The 14,234-nt window shown below is 45.2% G+C and overlaps 1 non-coding gene across 1 annotated transcript; it reads left to right on the forward strand.

The window, feature by feature from the left end:
* The first annotated feature begins 5,982 nt into the window (after window positions 1-5,982).
* LOC143662876 (U6 spliceosomal RNA) lies at window positions 5,983-6,089 on the forward strand. The gene has a single exon (XR_013165642.1). It is a non-coding gene; the product is annotated as a U6 spliceosomal RNA (small nuclear RNA).
* The last annotated feature ends 8,145 nt before the right edge of the window (window positions 6,090-14,234 follow it).

Consider the following 14,234-nt stretch of genomic DNA (forward strand, 5'->3'; position numbering starts at 1 on the left):
GGACATTAAGTGGAGATTTGGTGCTACACCCAGGAATTCCTTGCTTCATAATGTTGATTTGGCTGATCCTTTATCCCCTGAAGGCCAAACAGCTTGGATCAAGGAATCCACTTCTCTAAGGGATAAAGGGCTGAAACTTGGTGGTTCGGGGTTATGGTGGGTCCTGTGGGTTCCAGCAGTACTTGGAGCTGAGATCTGAGTGCACACTAAGAAGGAGGTGGAAACAAAGCAGTTCCTTAAGGTGTTAATAATCTGGTCTTTACTGGGTTTAGTTCCATGGCACACGGAACACGGTAACCACATATGTAGAAAATGAAGAGACAGTTGTAAACGAAATTGTGAAAGACTGATACAAACCCAGGGTATTAATTCTTTGGAGGGCATATGTATTTTATGCCCCAGGGCTTTATTTACCTGAGACAACTAACCTCCCATTTTCCTGGGAATTTGAAACCTGCACATGCTGTTTTGACTCTGTAGCCTTCAACTAACTGGCCAGACCATCTTTTTGGTATGAGTTCTCACCTCAGCTACCCTGCAAAAACCTCCTCCCTGCTGAGTGGAGCTGAGCACACCAACCTGCTTTCTCATGCCATCTTGTTTCTCTCTTTCTAGCCATCTCTACCTTGTCTTCAGGTCCCCACTCATATCTCACCTCTTTCCACAGGATTAAGGAGTTCAATTTCAGCTCCACCTTGAGACCTTCACTGCTCTCCTATTTCAAGTTTCTCTGAATTTCTAGCGCCCCTCGCCTGTCTTTGACTCAGCATCCCCTGCTCCTGATTCTACCTATCACAGTTTATGTGGCACATAAGGAACTCAAAAATATCTGTGGACTGATTGGAAAGGCAAAGTCCTTGGTGACCAAGTAATACTTCATCCCTTTTCATCTCTGGCCAGATGGACATTTGTGGGGTATTGGTACATTCATACTCTCCAAGGTGCAAACATTAACAGGTGACCATCACCTGGTTTCAGTCCATCTAGCTAGCCCCCGTATCCTTGCCCTACCCCCACCACAGGCTAGAGTCCTGCACAATATATGACATCTGTGTATTCCTGCTGTGGTGAAACAGCTTATGTGGTTTCCTCTATGCACCTATTCCATTCCTAACATCTCACTGCCTAGAGTAAGCACCCTGAGGCCCTCTCCACCTATGTCCTTTCTTTCTGATTTCTTCCATCTCTGCTCTATGCCTGCTGCTCCAGTTCTAATAGTTGGGGTGGGTAAGATAAACCATGAAGCAGGACTCACGAGTGATATAAGGTGGGAGCTCTGAGAAGGGGGTATCACTTACAGTTGGGGTTTTAGGGACTCATGGAGGAGATAACATTTGAACTGAGGGTTGGAGGGCAGGTAAGGTTGGACTGGCAAAGAAGGCAAAAGACAGAAGCAAGAGGATCAAATGTGTTGGGGGAAAGTGAACTGACAGAGTAGTGGGAAAGGAGGGATTATAGGAGATGGGGCAGAGAGGTAGATGAAGGCCTGGAATGCAATTATCTGATTGGCTACCTGGCTCACAGGTCAGTAAGCCATCAGCAGTGATCTCCATATTTTTATTCCTGAAATGCCTAGCCTTATGCTAGGATATGAGTGCCTGTGAATGTCTAGCCTTGTGCTAGGATAAGGACAATCAGGTTGTCTCAGACCTGGGTCACCCATGAGAATGCCCAATCCTCAGGTATGGAACAAACTCACTCTTTTTAGCCAACATGCTGTTGAGGGTGGGAACCCTTACTCTGGCAGATCTAAGGATGTCTCACCTAAGTGCTGACCAGCTTTAGGGATGTGAATAGTCTCTAGGCAAGATTAATTAAATGAGTAGGAAACTACTGGTAGGCTCCTAGTGCTTCAGAGACAGAGTGCTTCCCTGACAGAATGGACAAAAGTAGGGGAGGAAGCCCCACTAGGACGCCAGGCCTCTGTGACGTACCTGATGAAAGGAATAACTGCTTGTGGCCATGATCCAACTCCAGAGAAACTGGGCTTTGGGATCCTGAAAGAGGAAGGATTTGGGGATATCTTTTGGGGGGGAGGAGAGGAAGTCAAACCCAGCTGCTCAAGGCTATTTCCAAATGCCTGTTCCTTGGGAAGTTCAAGAGCACACGACCTCACAACCTGAGCCTTAGTGTGATTGGGCTGCTGGCACATGAATGCAAACTCAGATACAGTGATGGGTCCCAGCAGCCTTGCCTGAGGATGGCAGGCATCTTTCATAAAGAGAGACATTGGCAGATCAGAGGGCAGCCAGGCAAGGGTGGCAGAGAATGGACAGAGCCTATTGAAGGAAGTGTTGGGGAAGGAGAAACAACAGACCTGGAGAAGAGATGATGTAGGGTGGGAGTGTAGGGCCTTAAACAGCAGTTGCCAAATATCTGACCTTCTGGATGAGGTGCTTGATTTTTGCAAGCAGTGCTTCCATGGGGTACAACTAACTTAAGAAGATACTCGTTTTCAAAAATGAAGGCTGTCCTATGAGGGAAGGGGCTGCCTCCACTAGCCTTGCCTTCTGAGTTTTGAGTGCTTCCCTCAGCAGGGACTGATGCTAAGCACATTTCATCATAGCAGAGAGCCAGCTGGACTCAGGTTTGCACATATGTCATTTTGGGCTGACTTGAAACATGTGGGGAATACTTTCTTTGGCTAAAGTATTTTAAAGAATTCTCATACACATAAACTTTTTATACTTAATACTGGCAATAACAGTGTAGGAGGAATAAGCACTCTGCAGTTGTAAAGTCACACAAATATCACCTTTATCAGTGTTCCATGAGAAGGGGTCTACTTCTAGCAGGAGAAACGTGGCTATATCATTTTTGTCAAACACATGCAACTCATCCTTCAATCTGGCTCTATGAAAATTATGTACAAGGTCATATATAAATATAAATTGTACTGTATAAATATAAATGTAGAATACCAGGCAGCAGGGAAATCTCCACAACAGCATATGTTATCTCATTTAATCCTTTTAGTAATAGATGAGATAGGAACTATTATCTTCATGTAATAGAAAGGAAACCAAGACATAGGGAGATGAAGCAAACTGCCCAAGATCACTTTTGCAAGCAAGTTGTGGATGTAGGACCTGAACTGAAGTCTGCTTGAAGATCTTGGTATCTATGGTTTAGTGGAGGCATCTAAGCAGGGGCTGAAGGGGACACATCAGGGACACGGATGGGGGAATTTCTGCTCAGGAGTGGGGACAGATGAGGTCTCTTCTGCCTCTACATGCCTATGGTCTGGCTACTGGGTTTTTAGACCATCCCTGAAACATATGCTAAGGTGGTTGCAATGAGTTTGCCAAAATGCAAAGTCTGAAGGAACATTCTCCACAAGACTGTCCTCACAGTCATACCAGCTACAAGTTTGGGGATCCCTAGGACCACTCTCACTTCAGCTGGTTATCAAGTTTGATAATTTTGACACCAGGTTTGATCATTTGCCAGAATGACTCTCAGAACTCAGGAAAGCACTATACTTATGATTACAGTTTGAAGATAGCAAAAGGATGCAAGTCAGGACCAACTAAAGAAGAGACACATAAGGCAGGCAGAATCTGGAACTGGGAGAGTCCCAGACACGAAGTTTCTGCATCCTCAATAATACATTACTCTCCCAGCATTGATGCATGGCAATATATACTCTCCGAGCTTAGGTGTCCAGAGCTTTCATTGGAGTTTCATCATGTAGACATGATTGATTGAATCATGGCCTGTGTGGCAGAACTTGATCTCTAGCATCCTTCCCTCCCCAGAGGTCGAGCTGCTGTCACATGCTTCAGGGTCCCTACCCTCTAATGATATGGTTGGTCTTTCTGGTGTGGTCAATCCCCACTCAGCTGTGGCCCAATGGGGGTGCCATGAATAATAAAGACACTCCTCCACTCAGGAAATTTCACAGGTTCAAAAGAGCCAGAACAAAGGCCAGATCTCTCTAGGTGAAGAATTCCTTACTACACAGTGGGAAGGTGCTACCTCTGCACCCCTAAGCAATGGCACGGGCCTGGCATGGGCAGGAAGAGAGGCGAGCATAGGGCAAGGCAGGTGAAGTTAGTTCACATCACCTAGAATCCCTGTTTTCTTTCCAATGTGTCCTTGCTGTTCCTGTAAGGGGAACTAGCCCAGCAGTTAATCTCTTTTGGTGGAGGACCATTAAGCAGCCAATTGGGGAAGATTGGAGCTCAAGGTCTTAAGTCCATATACTTTGTTTCTTAGACTTTTTAAAATAAATTCCTCTCCACCTCCAGGAAATCTAGATATGCTTTGATTTCAGAAACTAGGATCAGTTTATGAATTATCATTAGCCAAGAAAACTAGGATCAGTTTATGAATTATCATTAGCCAAGAAGATTGTGTCGAGGCTTTCCTTCTGTAGTTTGTATTAACAAATTCATGGGCATTCTCTCAGTTTTCCAAATATAAAACTATATTATGTTATTGATTTTTGTTTTTCAAACCATGAGCACTACCCGCTCCCCTCCCTGGGGAAATTTGATATACTCCCTTTCAAGGACATGACACCCTCTCTTTCTGTACTAATAATTAAGAATTACTGGTCTAGTGTAGTGTAAACTGTACAGCTAAGAAAACAGACGTATGAATTCATTTGCTAAGAGTCACACAATGACTCATTCAGCCCTTTCAATTCAGTTATAGTCAACTAATATTTATTAAGCAGCTACTATAGGCCTAGTATCCTAAAGGCAGATTTACAAGTTCAAGTCAATATTAGCAAAAGGGACCGCCCCGCCAAAAGATTGAATGTTTAGTGGTGAAATTTAAGCACTTGTCAAGAATCTTCTAGGAACCATTCGAATCACACAATGTAGATAAATATCTGCTCGAACAATGCAAAAAAGGTCAGTCCTGCATGAAATCTCAAGTTTGAACATGGCAAAAATAAGGGATATGAGGAACTTCTCCCTAAAGTAACTGTCAACACTCTCTTCTCCCTGGATTTGGGTTTATGCCCTGCCTGCTGTTTTCTTTGTTTTCTTTTCATCCCCACCACATTGGGCAGAAGTTTGCCGCTCCCTACATCTCCCCATCTGCCCCCCCATCCCTTCCAGCACAAAGTTCCATTCTTCATTAATGCTGTTTTAAAGCCAGCACGGAGCTGTTTTCCAGATGTGGCCATGCGCAGACAGTAATTGTGCTCAGTGATCCCTTCCAGCTGCTCCTGATGCTTGCCAACAAGCTCCCCACCCCCACCTGGCAACCCCAGGAGTCCATGTTTGGGGGCTGCAAATTAGGACCAACGTTGTAAAATGATCATGTGCTACACACGGCCTTCCCCGCAAGAATTATGGACTTTATAACTGAGCTAATTGGCATTAGGTCTTGCCCAAAAGGTCAACAGAGTGGCAGGGAAACAGGGTCTTGGTAAATTGATCAGCTGATTCCCTCCAGATCCCCCCAGTTCCCTTTCCCGTTTTGAAATATGGCCTACCTGCCCTGTGGGATTGCTGATTCTTGTAAATTACTGCTTTGACTGTATGGGACTGTGACACATTGTTTCACATCCCATGGAAAGCAGGAGGGGTATTGAAAGGGTACATAATTATACCCTGCAAATTCTGCTACCATACCACCAGCTTCAGCCCTCATGTGCCCCATGAAGTGGGGCATTGTAACGCTCTTGACCTTCAAATCAAGCATGATTCATCAGAGGGTAGCATAACAGTCTTTAGGTTATTTATCTATTTTTACTCCAAAATCATGAGGTCCTTAAGAAAGATCTTACAGCACAGCATATCCTTGACTTTCTGTTGTTTCTCAAATGGGAACACCTGCATGGCATTTTTTCATTCTAGAAATTCTTATTGAGCATCTATAATACAGAGGGTCCAAGACTGACTTTAGGAAGGAGAGAAAGTTGTCTTCCTGGAGTCAGAAAATGTTATTTTTATTATATACATAGTGTGGGTCCCTTTCAGCTTGGGGTAAACTGGAGCTTTATGGTTTTGAAATGTCTGTCCAGTGCTTGCTTCGGTAGCACATATACTAAAATTGGAATGATACAGAGAAGATTAGCATGGCCCCTGTGCAAGGATGACACGCAAATTTGTGAAGTGTTCCATATTTAAAATATATATATATAAAAAAAGAAATGTCTGTCCACCTCTATCTAGAGCTCACTGTTTGAGGTTAAGCACTGAAAGTCTTAGTTAAAACCTATATGTAGGATGTGGGAAAAATAACTCATTAAACTCTTGGTTCTGACCCTTTACGTTCCTTTGTAAGGGACCCTTTGAGAATCTAATGAAAGTTGACCACACATGCCTACATTCACACATATTTTATTGTACAGTTCTTTGGAATCCCAACCATGGATCAATTCCAAATTTTGAACCCCTGAACAGTTATTATCTACGCCCACTGCCTCTCTAGCCCAAACGCGTGCTAGATCCCTTCTAGCAGAGAGGCGTGAGGAGACGGGGCTTAGACTGGCTCCTGTAATGGGAAACGTAAGAGAAGCAAAGTTTTGGTGGTCTGGAAATCATCTACTTGTGAAATATGCAGGCTGCAGGCTAAATAAGCCTTGCAACGTGCATATATACATGTGTAATTCTTTTTCAAATGTATGTAAATGCTGTTTAGTGAGAACTGAGGGATCTTTTAGAAAAGTGGGACATTAAGTGTTCACCTGGTTAAGTTACCAGAATGGTTACTGTTATGGTGGGGGGAGTATGGGAGGCTATTTAATGTGAAAAAAGGGGTCCCTGACCCGGACAGCTGGGGAATCCCTGGTCTAGTCTGTCACTCTGGTCCAAGTCACCAGCATCTCTCACCTGGATTACCACAATGGCCTGCTCATGCATTTCCCTCCTTTCGTCCCTGCCTATGCGGCAACCAGGGTGGTCCTTTGAGAATTTAGTTCCTCCTGAACTTAAACCCTCCGATGGCTGCCATCCTGCTCCAGTCAAAGCAAAGCCCTTGCGGTGACCTCGGTGCTCTGACCTCATCTGCTGTTTCTCTCCTCTTTGCACAGTGCACCTCAGTGCCCAGTCCCCACCCCCATGCTGGACAAGCTACTGCTGCACATCCTTACCACTTGCCCCTGATGTGTTCAAGTGGCTGGTGTCTTCCCCTTTCCAGGTCGCTGTCCAAATGCCACCTCATCAGAGCCGCCTTCCTGCCTCACCTTAACATATCCACACCCACCCCCGCTCCCTCTTCCTGTTTTATGTCTCCCCACAGAACCTAACATCTCCTGCTATCCTATTTATTTATCCATTTTGTCTGTATCTCCCCACCAGAATATAAGCTCCTTGAGAACAGCGTCTGTCTGTGGTGGCCACTACTGAACCTGTTGTGCCTGCTGGGCACCCAGTGTATGCCCAGTAGATATTTATGAAATGAGGACGCACCCCCAGCTTGAGGGCACTGGGAGACGAAGAAAGGGGCAGAGAGAATCAGACAAGTGTGGGGGAGAAGAGGAGCGGGCAGGGACGAGCCCAGGTACATATCCTCTGCCCTGTGCGTGAGGGTCCTGGGAAGAAGAGACCCAGGCTCAGCTACTCCAATTTGTCAAGCCTCATCTGTAGAGTGGAAATCCTAGTCCTTGCCCTTCCCCCCTGACTGCATTGGGCAGAGCTTGCTTCACTTCACTCCTCTCTGTCAATTCTGTGTTTCAACCCCAAGGAACGGGGCCTTGGGCTAATGACAAAGGTCTCATGTGGACACAAGCCCTTTACTGGAAGTAGGCTCAGCCCTGTCTGGTGTTCTGCTGCTAACAGATTACTGCATGTCTTTGGACCTTATTCTAAATCTACAAAACGAAAGGGTTTGCTTAGAAAAGTCTCAAAATATGTGTTTGATTCTATTATAAAAAGGGGTATGAGGGTGGGCCACAGTGGCTCAGTGGCAGAGTTCTCACCTGCCATGCCAGAGACCCAGGTTCGATTCCCAGTGTCTACCCATGCCAAAAAAAAAAAAGAGATATGAAATGATAAATAGACGCAAAGCCTTATAGAATACTGTACAGAGACACACTCTCAATGCCAGAGGCCTGTGAGAAAATCCAAGGGAAAATCAGTGAATAGACTCCTGTCCAAAGGCTCTCCACAGTGCACAGGACATGCAGTCCTGCTCCACTGCAGACCCTGCCTGAAAGCACCATTGGCAACTTTCCCTGAACTTCCATGTTGGGTGGCTTCAGCTTAGTCCATTCTGACTTGGCGTTAGGGGACAGCTCATCCAACTCCCGACATTCCCGTGAGCTTCTCTTCAATCACCTGATGGCCACCTCTGTCCCCTACATTCTACCTCGCTGCCATTTGGGGGGCGCGGCCTCCTGTTGGCAGTTGACCCCGACCCTGGGGGAAAGCCAGGGAGAGAAAGCGTAGTGGGTAAATCATATGAATTGCCATAGGAGTAGAATAAAGCAATGAGATCAACGAGGGGCAGAGTGGGTTGGATGGTGCCTCCTGAGGGAGGTCGGTCCAACCTCGACATGAAAGACAAGGTCTGGTGAGAGCACGAGGAGGGAAGGACAAGCAAGACACATCGTGTCCACCACCCACAAACTCATTAGTGCTTTGTGTCTTTTTTTGTTTTGTTTTCTTATTTTTATTGAGAAATCGCCACATGTAAGTCCAGCCATTTTATACAATCAATGACTCATAATATCATCACATAGCTGTGTATTCTTCACCATGATTATTTTTAGAACATTTTCATCATTACAGAAAATGAACAAAAAGAAAAAATAAGAATTCAAACATCCCATACCCCTTACCCCTCTATCTCATTGACCACCAATATTTCAATCTACCCAATTTTTACCCCCCATTATTTATTTATTTATTTATTATCCTTATATATATATTTTTAACTCATCTGTCCATTCCCTGGATAAAAGGAGTATCAGACACGAGGTTTTCATAATCACACAGTCACACTGTAACAGCTGTCGTTATATAGTCTTCTTCACGAATCAAGGCTACTGGAACACAGCACAACAGTTTCAGGTACTTCCCTCTAGCCACTCCAATGCCCCATAAACTATAAAGGGGATAGCTATATAATGCATAAGAATAATCTCCAGGATAGCCTCTCAACTCTGTTTGAAATCTCTCAGCCACTGACACATTATTTTGTCTCATTTCTCTCTTTCTCCTTTTGGTCAAGAAGCCTTTCTCATTTCCATGATGCTCATCCCTGGGATGTGTCTCTTTCTGAACCAATAAAGAAAAGCATTCCTTTGTCAATATTTTTCTGCCTGGCCCTGAATGATCAAAGGTGTGAAGAAAGGTACACTCTGGATTTCCCTGGGACGGAATTGAGCTCTGAGGCCTGGTCCAGTCCACACACTGATCTAGCCCAGGTCTTGTCACCTGCTTCCCCTTGGCATTATCCCTGACCCTGAGGTCCCTTGAATACATTTGGAGGAACCTCCCTGTTCTGTTCTGTCACTGAGGATCACTGCTGTATATTAACCTGAGGCCCTGCTCTCCTTACTCCCGCCTCCCCCAAGTAGGGCGCCAACCTGGGCAAGGCACAGCTATCCTTCTCCAGAACCCAGTTTCCCCTGATGTTCCAGTGTGCCCCCAGCATTTCTGTTTTGTTGGTGTGACTATTGCCCTCCTCCAGATCAAATGTGCCTAGCATGCTACCCAGCCATTGTCATGTAATCTAGGAAGCCACAGTGTGTGCCATTCAGTGAACATGGTCCATAATCCCCCAGACCCATGAGATTAGGCCGAGAGGACCTGCCTCTGATCTAGGGTCACAAATCACTTTAGGATTTTTTGTCTGCATCTTTAATCACTTGGACCTTGGATCAGAGACTAACTGTTCTGGATGACTCCTCTGAGACCTAATCTAGTGAATTAGGTCCTGCCCCACCCATGCCCGCTGGGTCCCAGGATTAGACCTCTTGTAGGTCTGATTCATGGTGCCTCCTAGTGGTTTTCTGCTTGGCTGAAGCCCTCACTTCTGTGCTCAGTTCATTCCTGTGGCTCCTACAGCTAAGTTTGACCAAGATAAATGTTCCAGAATGTGGAACAATCAGATGGAGAAATTGAGCTTCCACATAAGACTCCCTTTCATTTTTATTTTTTTAAAATTTTTAAAAATTTTAAAGTCGAACCTGGGTCTCTAGCATGGCCGGCAAGAACTCTGCCTGCTGAGCCACTGTGGCTTGCCCTCCCTTTACATTTTTGGAGTGCAGTGTAGATGACAGCAAATGGGGGTAAAAACAGCCTGCAGCATTGAAGCTAGTCTGGTAATATCTGCAGCCATCTGACACCCACAAAGGGCAAACTTCCAAAGTTATTGCCCTGTCCTCCTTTGGAACCATCTTCTCTCTGATGAGCACACACCCATCGCTATGTGTTTCTGTTTATTTTCTGCTCTCCCATGTCTTCATCTCAGCCCCACACATAGCCCTCACATAGACTCATCTCATGTCCCCTTTCTCCCAATGTAGAGGAAGAAAGCTGATGAGATTTCTTTGACCTGGGCTGGTCAACAAAGCCTGGGAAGAAGGCAGCCTTCTGAAATGGTTTGGGTGCTGTTGAAATAGTAGCGGCCTGATAAGCTCCAGGCCACAGACCCCATCTGCTGCAGCTCTGTGCTTTGAGTATCTCCCTGCAGCTTTTCCTTAAGAGGTTGTCACAAGTTCAGAGCAGTCCTGGGTATTAGTGAGTTGAAATTATTTTTACCCATGTGCAGCTGAAATAGCCATCTGCCATCATACCACCCAATTTCCCACTGTGTTTAAAATCCATCTGGGGTTCTTTTTTTTGTTTTCATTCTCTGTATTTAAAAGAAAAAGTGTCTTGGTGCAAAGGAAGGTGTTATATCTTTTCTATCTGTGGAACCTTTCCTAGAGTAGAGGATGGACCTAGGGTTATTTGCCACTTGTTCCAAGTCAAATTGATTCATTATAGGTGCTAGGCCCATGGTTGTTCCTTATGGTAGGGGTGCCGATCTTCCTGTATTTAAATTTAATGCAGTTCCAAATCCCAACTCATGGCACCTCCTCCATGAAGCCTTCTTGATTACTCCAGGCTTCACTTTTATGAGATCTTATAATGGAAATGGGAGCTGGGAGTCAGCAGTTACAACCTTGTACTACCTTCGTGACTGAGGTCAATTTCTTTGACTTCCCTGGGCCTACAGCAGACCCACCTGCTTCACTGGGTGGATCTGAGGCTCAACTACAGTAATGGATGTAAAAGAGCCTTGAGGCACATAAATCACAGCATGAATGCAAGGGCTTATTACTGGGATGGAAGAAGACAGCCGTTCCTTCCTCCATGAAAGCTTCCTTGCCACTCTGTACAAACTTCAGTGGGGTCCCTTGGTCTCCCTTAGCGACTTGCCTTATCATCCCACTGGCATTTTTTCTTCCACATAAGGTGGCACTTGCTTGTTAGGCATAGCAAATTACCCATGCTCCATTGGGGTATAGATGGAAAGCTGAAAGGTAGAAGGGCTTTCTTCACCCTTGCTTCCCTCCCTCTCCCTTTTCATGTTCACAAGTATCTCTGGAACAAGCTGTCTCCTGTCTGGGGAAGGCAGAGCCAAGGCTGCACAGAGGTGATGTTCAGGATTTGAGAAGTCAGCTGCTCCAGCCTTCTCCCAAATGCCTCATACAGCCTGGCTGGCTCTGGCCCTGCCTTGGTTCTAGTACATCTGAATACTGGTTGTTGACATAAATTGTGAACCCAGCCCATTATAGCTCCTTCTTTGGAGCACCCAAGTTTATTCTCTCTAGCTATCCAGTGGAGACAGATCATTGATGGATTAGAAGCCAAGTTTCCATTTCTTCAATTATCCCACTATAGAAAGTGGAGAAAGGGCACCTTTCAGTCACATTTCCAAGACACAACTGGTCATTTGGCTTCTTCTCATGAGTAGCAGCAGACATCTCAAATCCTGGCTGTGAAACAGGGGGATCAGTAGTGTAGGAAGGAAGTCAGGGAGAAGCCATCCTTTGGCCACTCTCTCTCTACTCTCTGGAGTCTGTTTCTGCCTTTTCCCAGTTGCTTAGGGCCTTCATGTTACATACTTCAGATGGTACAGCATGCCACCCAAGCTTGTCTTCACAGTCCAATGTCCTAAGCCCTGGCTCCATCCAAGTCATCACCAAGGAGTTGAAAGATCACCAAACGATGAGGCTAGAGGCCTGCTTTCTAGTTCCAGGTAAAACAGCTAACATGTGTCTAAGACTCAGCTTGTGTACCATGACACTCTGATCCTATGTAGCTCTTTTACCTGGTTCTACTACTTTTCTTCTTCTTCAATCAAAAAATCAAAAATCATTTTTCCTATGGTCCATTCCCTCAGGTCATATTCAGACTTGAATGAAATCTTGTCCATGTGCTAATGGGAAAAGCTAGTTTGGGCTGGGGGTGGGGGTGTGCACAAAAGATCTTTCTGACAGCCTCAGGGCCCACCTTCCACCTCCATCCTGAGCTGTGAGCCTAGGATGACAGCATAAGTTGGACCTGCATTCTCCTTTTGGAGATGCCCCAGAGGACAATATCCCTGCATTCACTACTATTCTGTATCATTCTGTGGTTGTTTTGACTTTGACAATTCTGTCTTCACCAGAAGGAAATCAAGTTGGCTCAAGGCTAGGCCTTTGAAAGATTCATAACACCAATTTTTGAATAAATGATGAGTTGGGAAAGGCTTCAGGTCCTGGGCTACATAGTCTTACCTGTATCTATTCTTTTAACCTACCTGACCACCTTTCAGTTTTACCATCCTCTGCCTATCTTAGGTCAATCCTCTTGCTTGTCCATCTGTTTCATGTCCATGTGCTCATCAGGACACTATTTTGTTGGACATTTACCCTTCCCTCAAAGGGAACTCCAGCATTATGGGGTTTGGCCAGCAGTTTCAGAAAGAAAAAGGAATATGCAGATGCAGGGCCTTTTGAATTGCCTAGCTTTCTCATTAACCATCTGTGATGCAGCCCTGCTGTTTTCCAAAGCTTTTCTTCTACAAGAAGTCTTCCTGGGTCAGATCAATATACAGTGGGCTTCAGCTTCTTTTCTTAATTAAAATCCCTCAGTTATATAAGCATTTTTACAAGGCACTTTATAGAGGTCATCTCATTTTATCATCCCAAAGACATTTTCATCCCCATTTTAAAGTAAGTAAATTGAGGGTCAAGGAGACTAAATGAGTCCAAAATCAGAAGGCTGACACAGAGGGCCATAAGAGGCAGAACAGAGACCAAAGTGCAGCTCATGGAATTCAAGCTAAGAACTCTGTCAGTTACAACATACGCAGTGAAAGCCCAAGTGTCTGTGGAAGGCTTGTGAGGATTCCCATCATCTGGCTCATTTTATTCCAGACAGCTTGTGCTCTATTCCACAGTTCTCTCTTGGAGTCAGCAGAGGGCCTGCTGCAGGGTGAGACAGACCGAAAAAGTACTGGAGAAGAGGAGGGGGCATTTCAGGGGGATTGAATCAGACTTTAAATGCCCCTGAGAAAATTCTCCCCCGCGATGACACGTGAAAGGTGGGTGCTCAGCTCTTTAATGTTCAAAGTAATTGGTCTCTAAGCACAATGAGCTCAGAAAGAAATCCTATATGCTTCTTAAGCCCAAAACAACCCCACGTTTTCTTTGCTTTTTCCTTTCACTGAGCTCAGATGGCAATATTCTTGGCTTTCTAACTATAAGAACTGGTTAATCTGGTAGATTCTGCTACCTAGGACAGGAAGGAGCCTGGGTCTCCCAGCTCATGCCCTAATCAGAAAGGCTTAGAAAGCTTCTTCTGCTCAGGTTAGATAAGAAGGTCCTGGGACAGGTTAGTAATGGATCACTCCCTGGCTTGAAAAGGCTGGGCATGGTCTGGTGTGTTCTCCCCTTGCCTCTGACCAGCAGTAAGATCAGCCAACCCTGGAGGAAGGAACACAGATCCAGGGACACCCAAGAGCATCCAAGGAACAAATAAAATTAATAGTTATCACTGAGAGCTTAATACGCACTAGACACTATGCAAAAAGTGCTTTTCCTGGATTATCTCACTTTTATCTTTAGCCCAACCTCATGAGACAGGTTCATTGTTATTACCATTTTATAGATGAGGAAACTGAGGCACAGAAATTTCAGTAAAGTACCCAAGGTCAACAACTAGTTGAGGGTGGATTTGAAATCAGAAGGCTCCAAGGCCAGTCCTTTGACTATCAGGCTCTTTACCCTCCAGGGCTCAGAGCAGGTGCTCTTGGGCTACATGGCCTTGAGGCTTCCTTTCCAGAGCTGGGGC

This window comes from Tamandua tetradactyla, chromosome 18, assembly GCF_023851605.1.
Source record: "Tamandua tetradactyla isolate mTamTet1 chromosome 18, mTamTet1.pri, whole genome shotgun sequence".
NCBI lineage: Eukaryota > Metazoa > Chordata > Mammalia > Pilosa > Myrmecophagidae > Tamandua > Tamandua tetradactyla.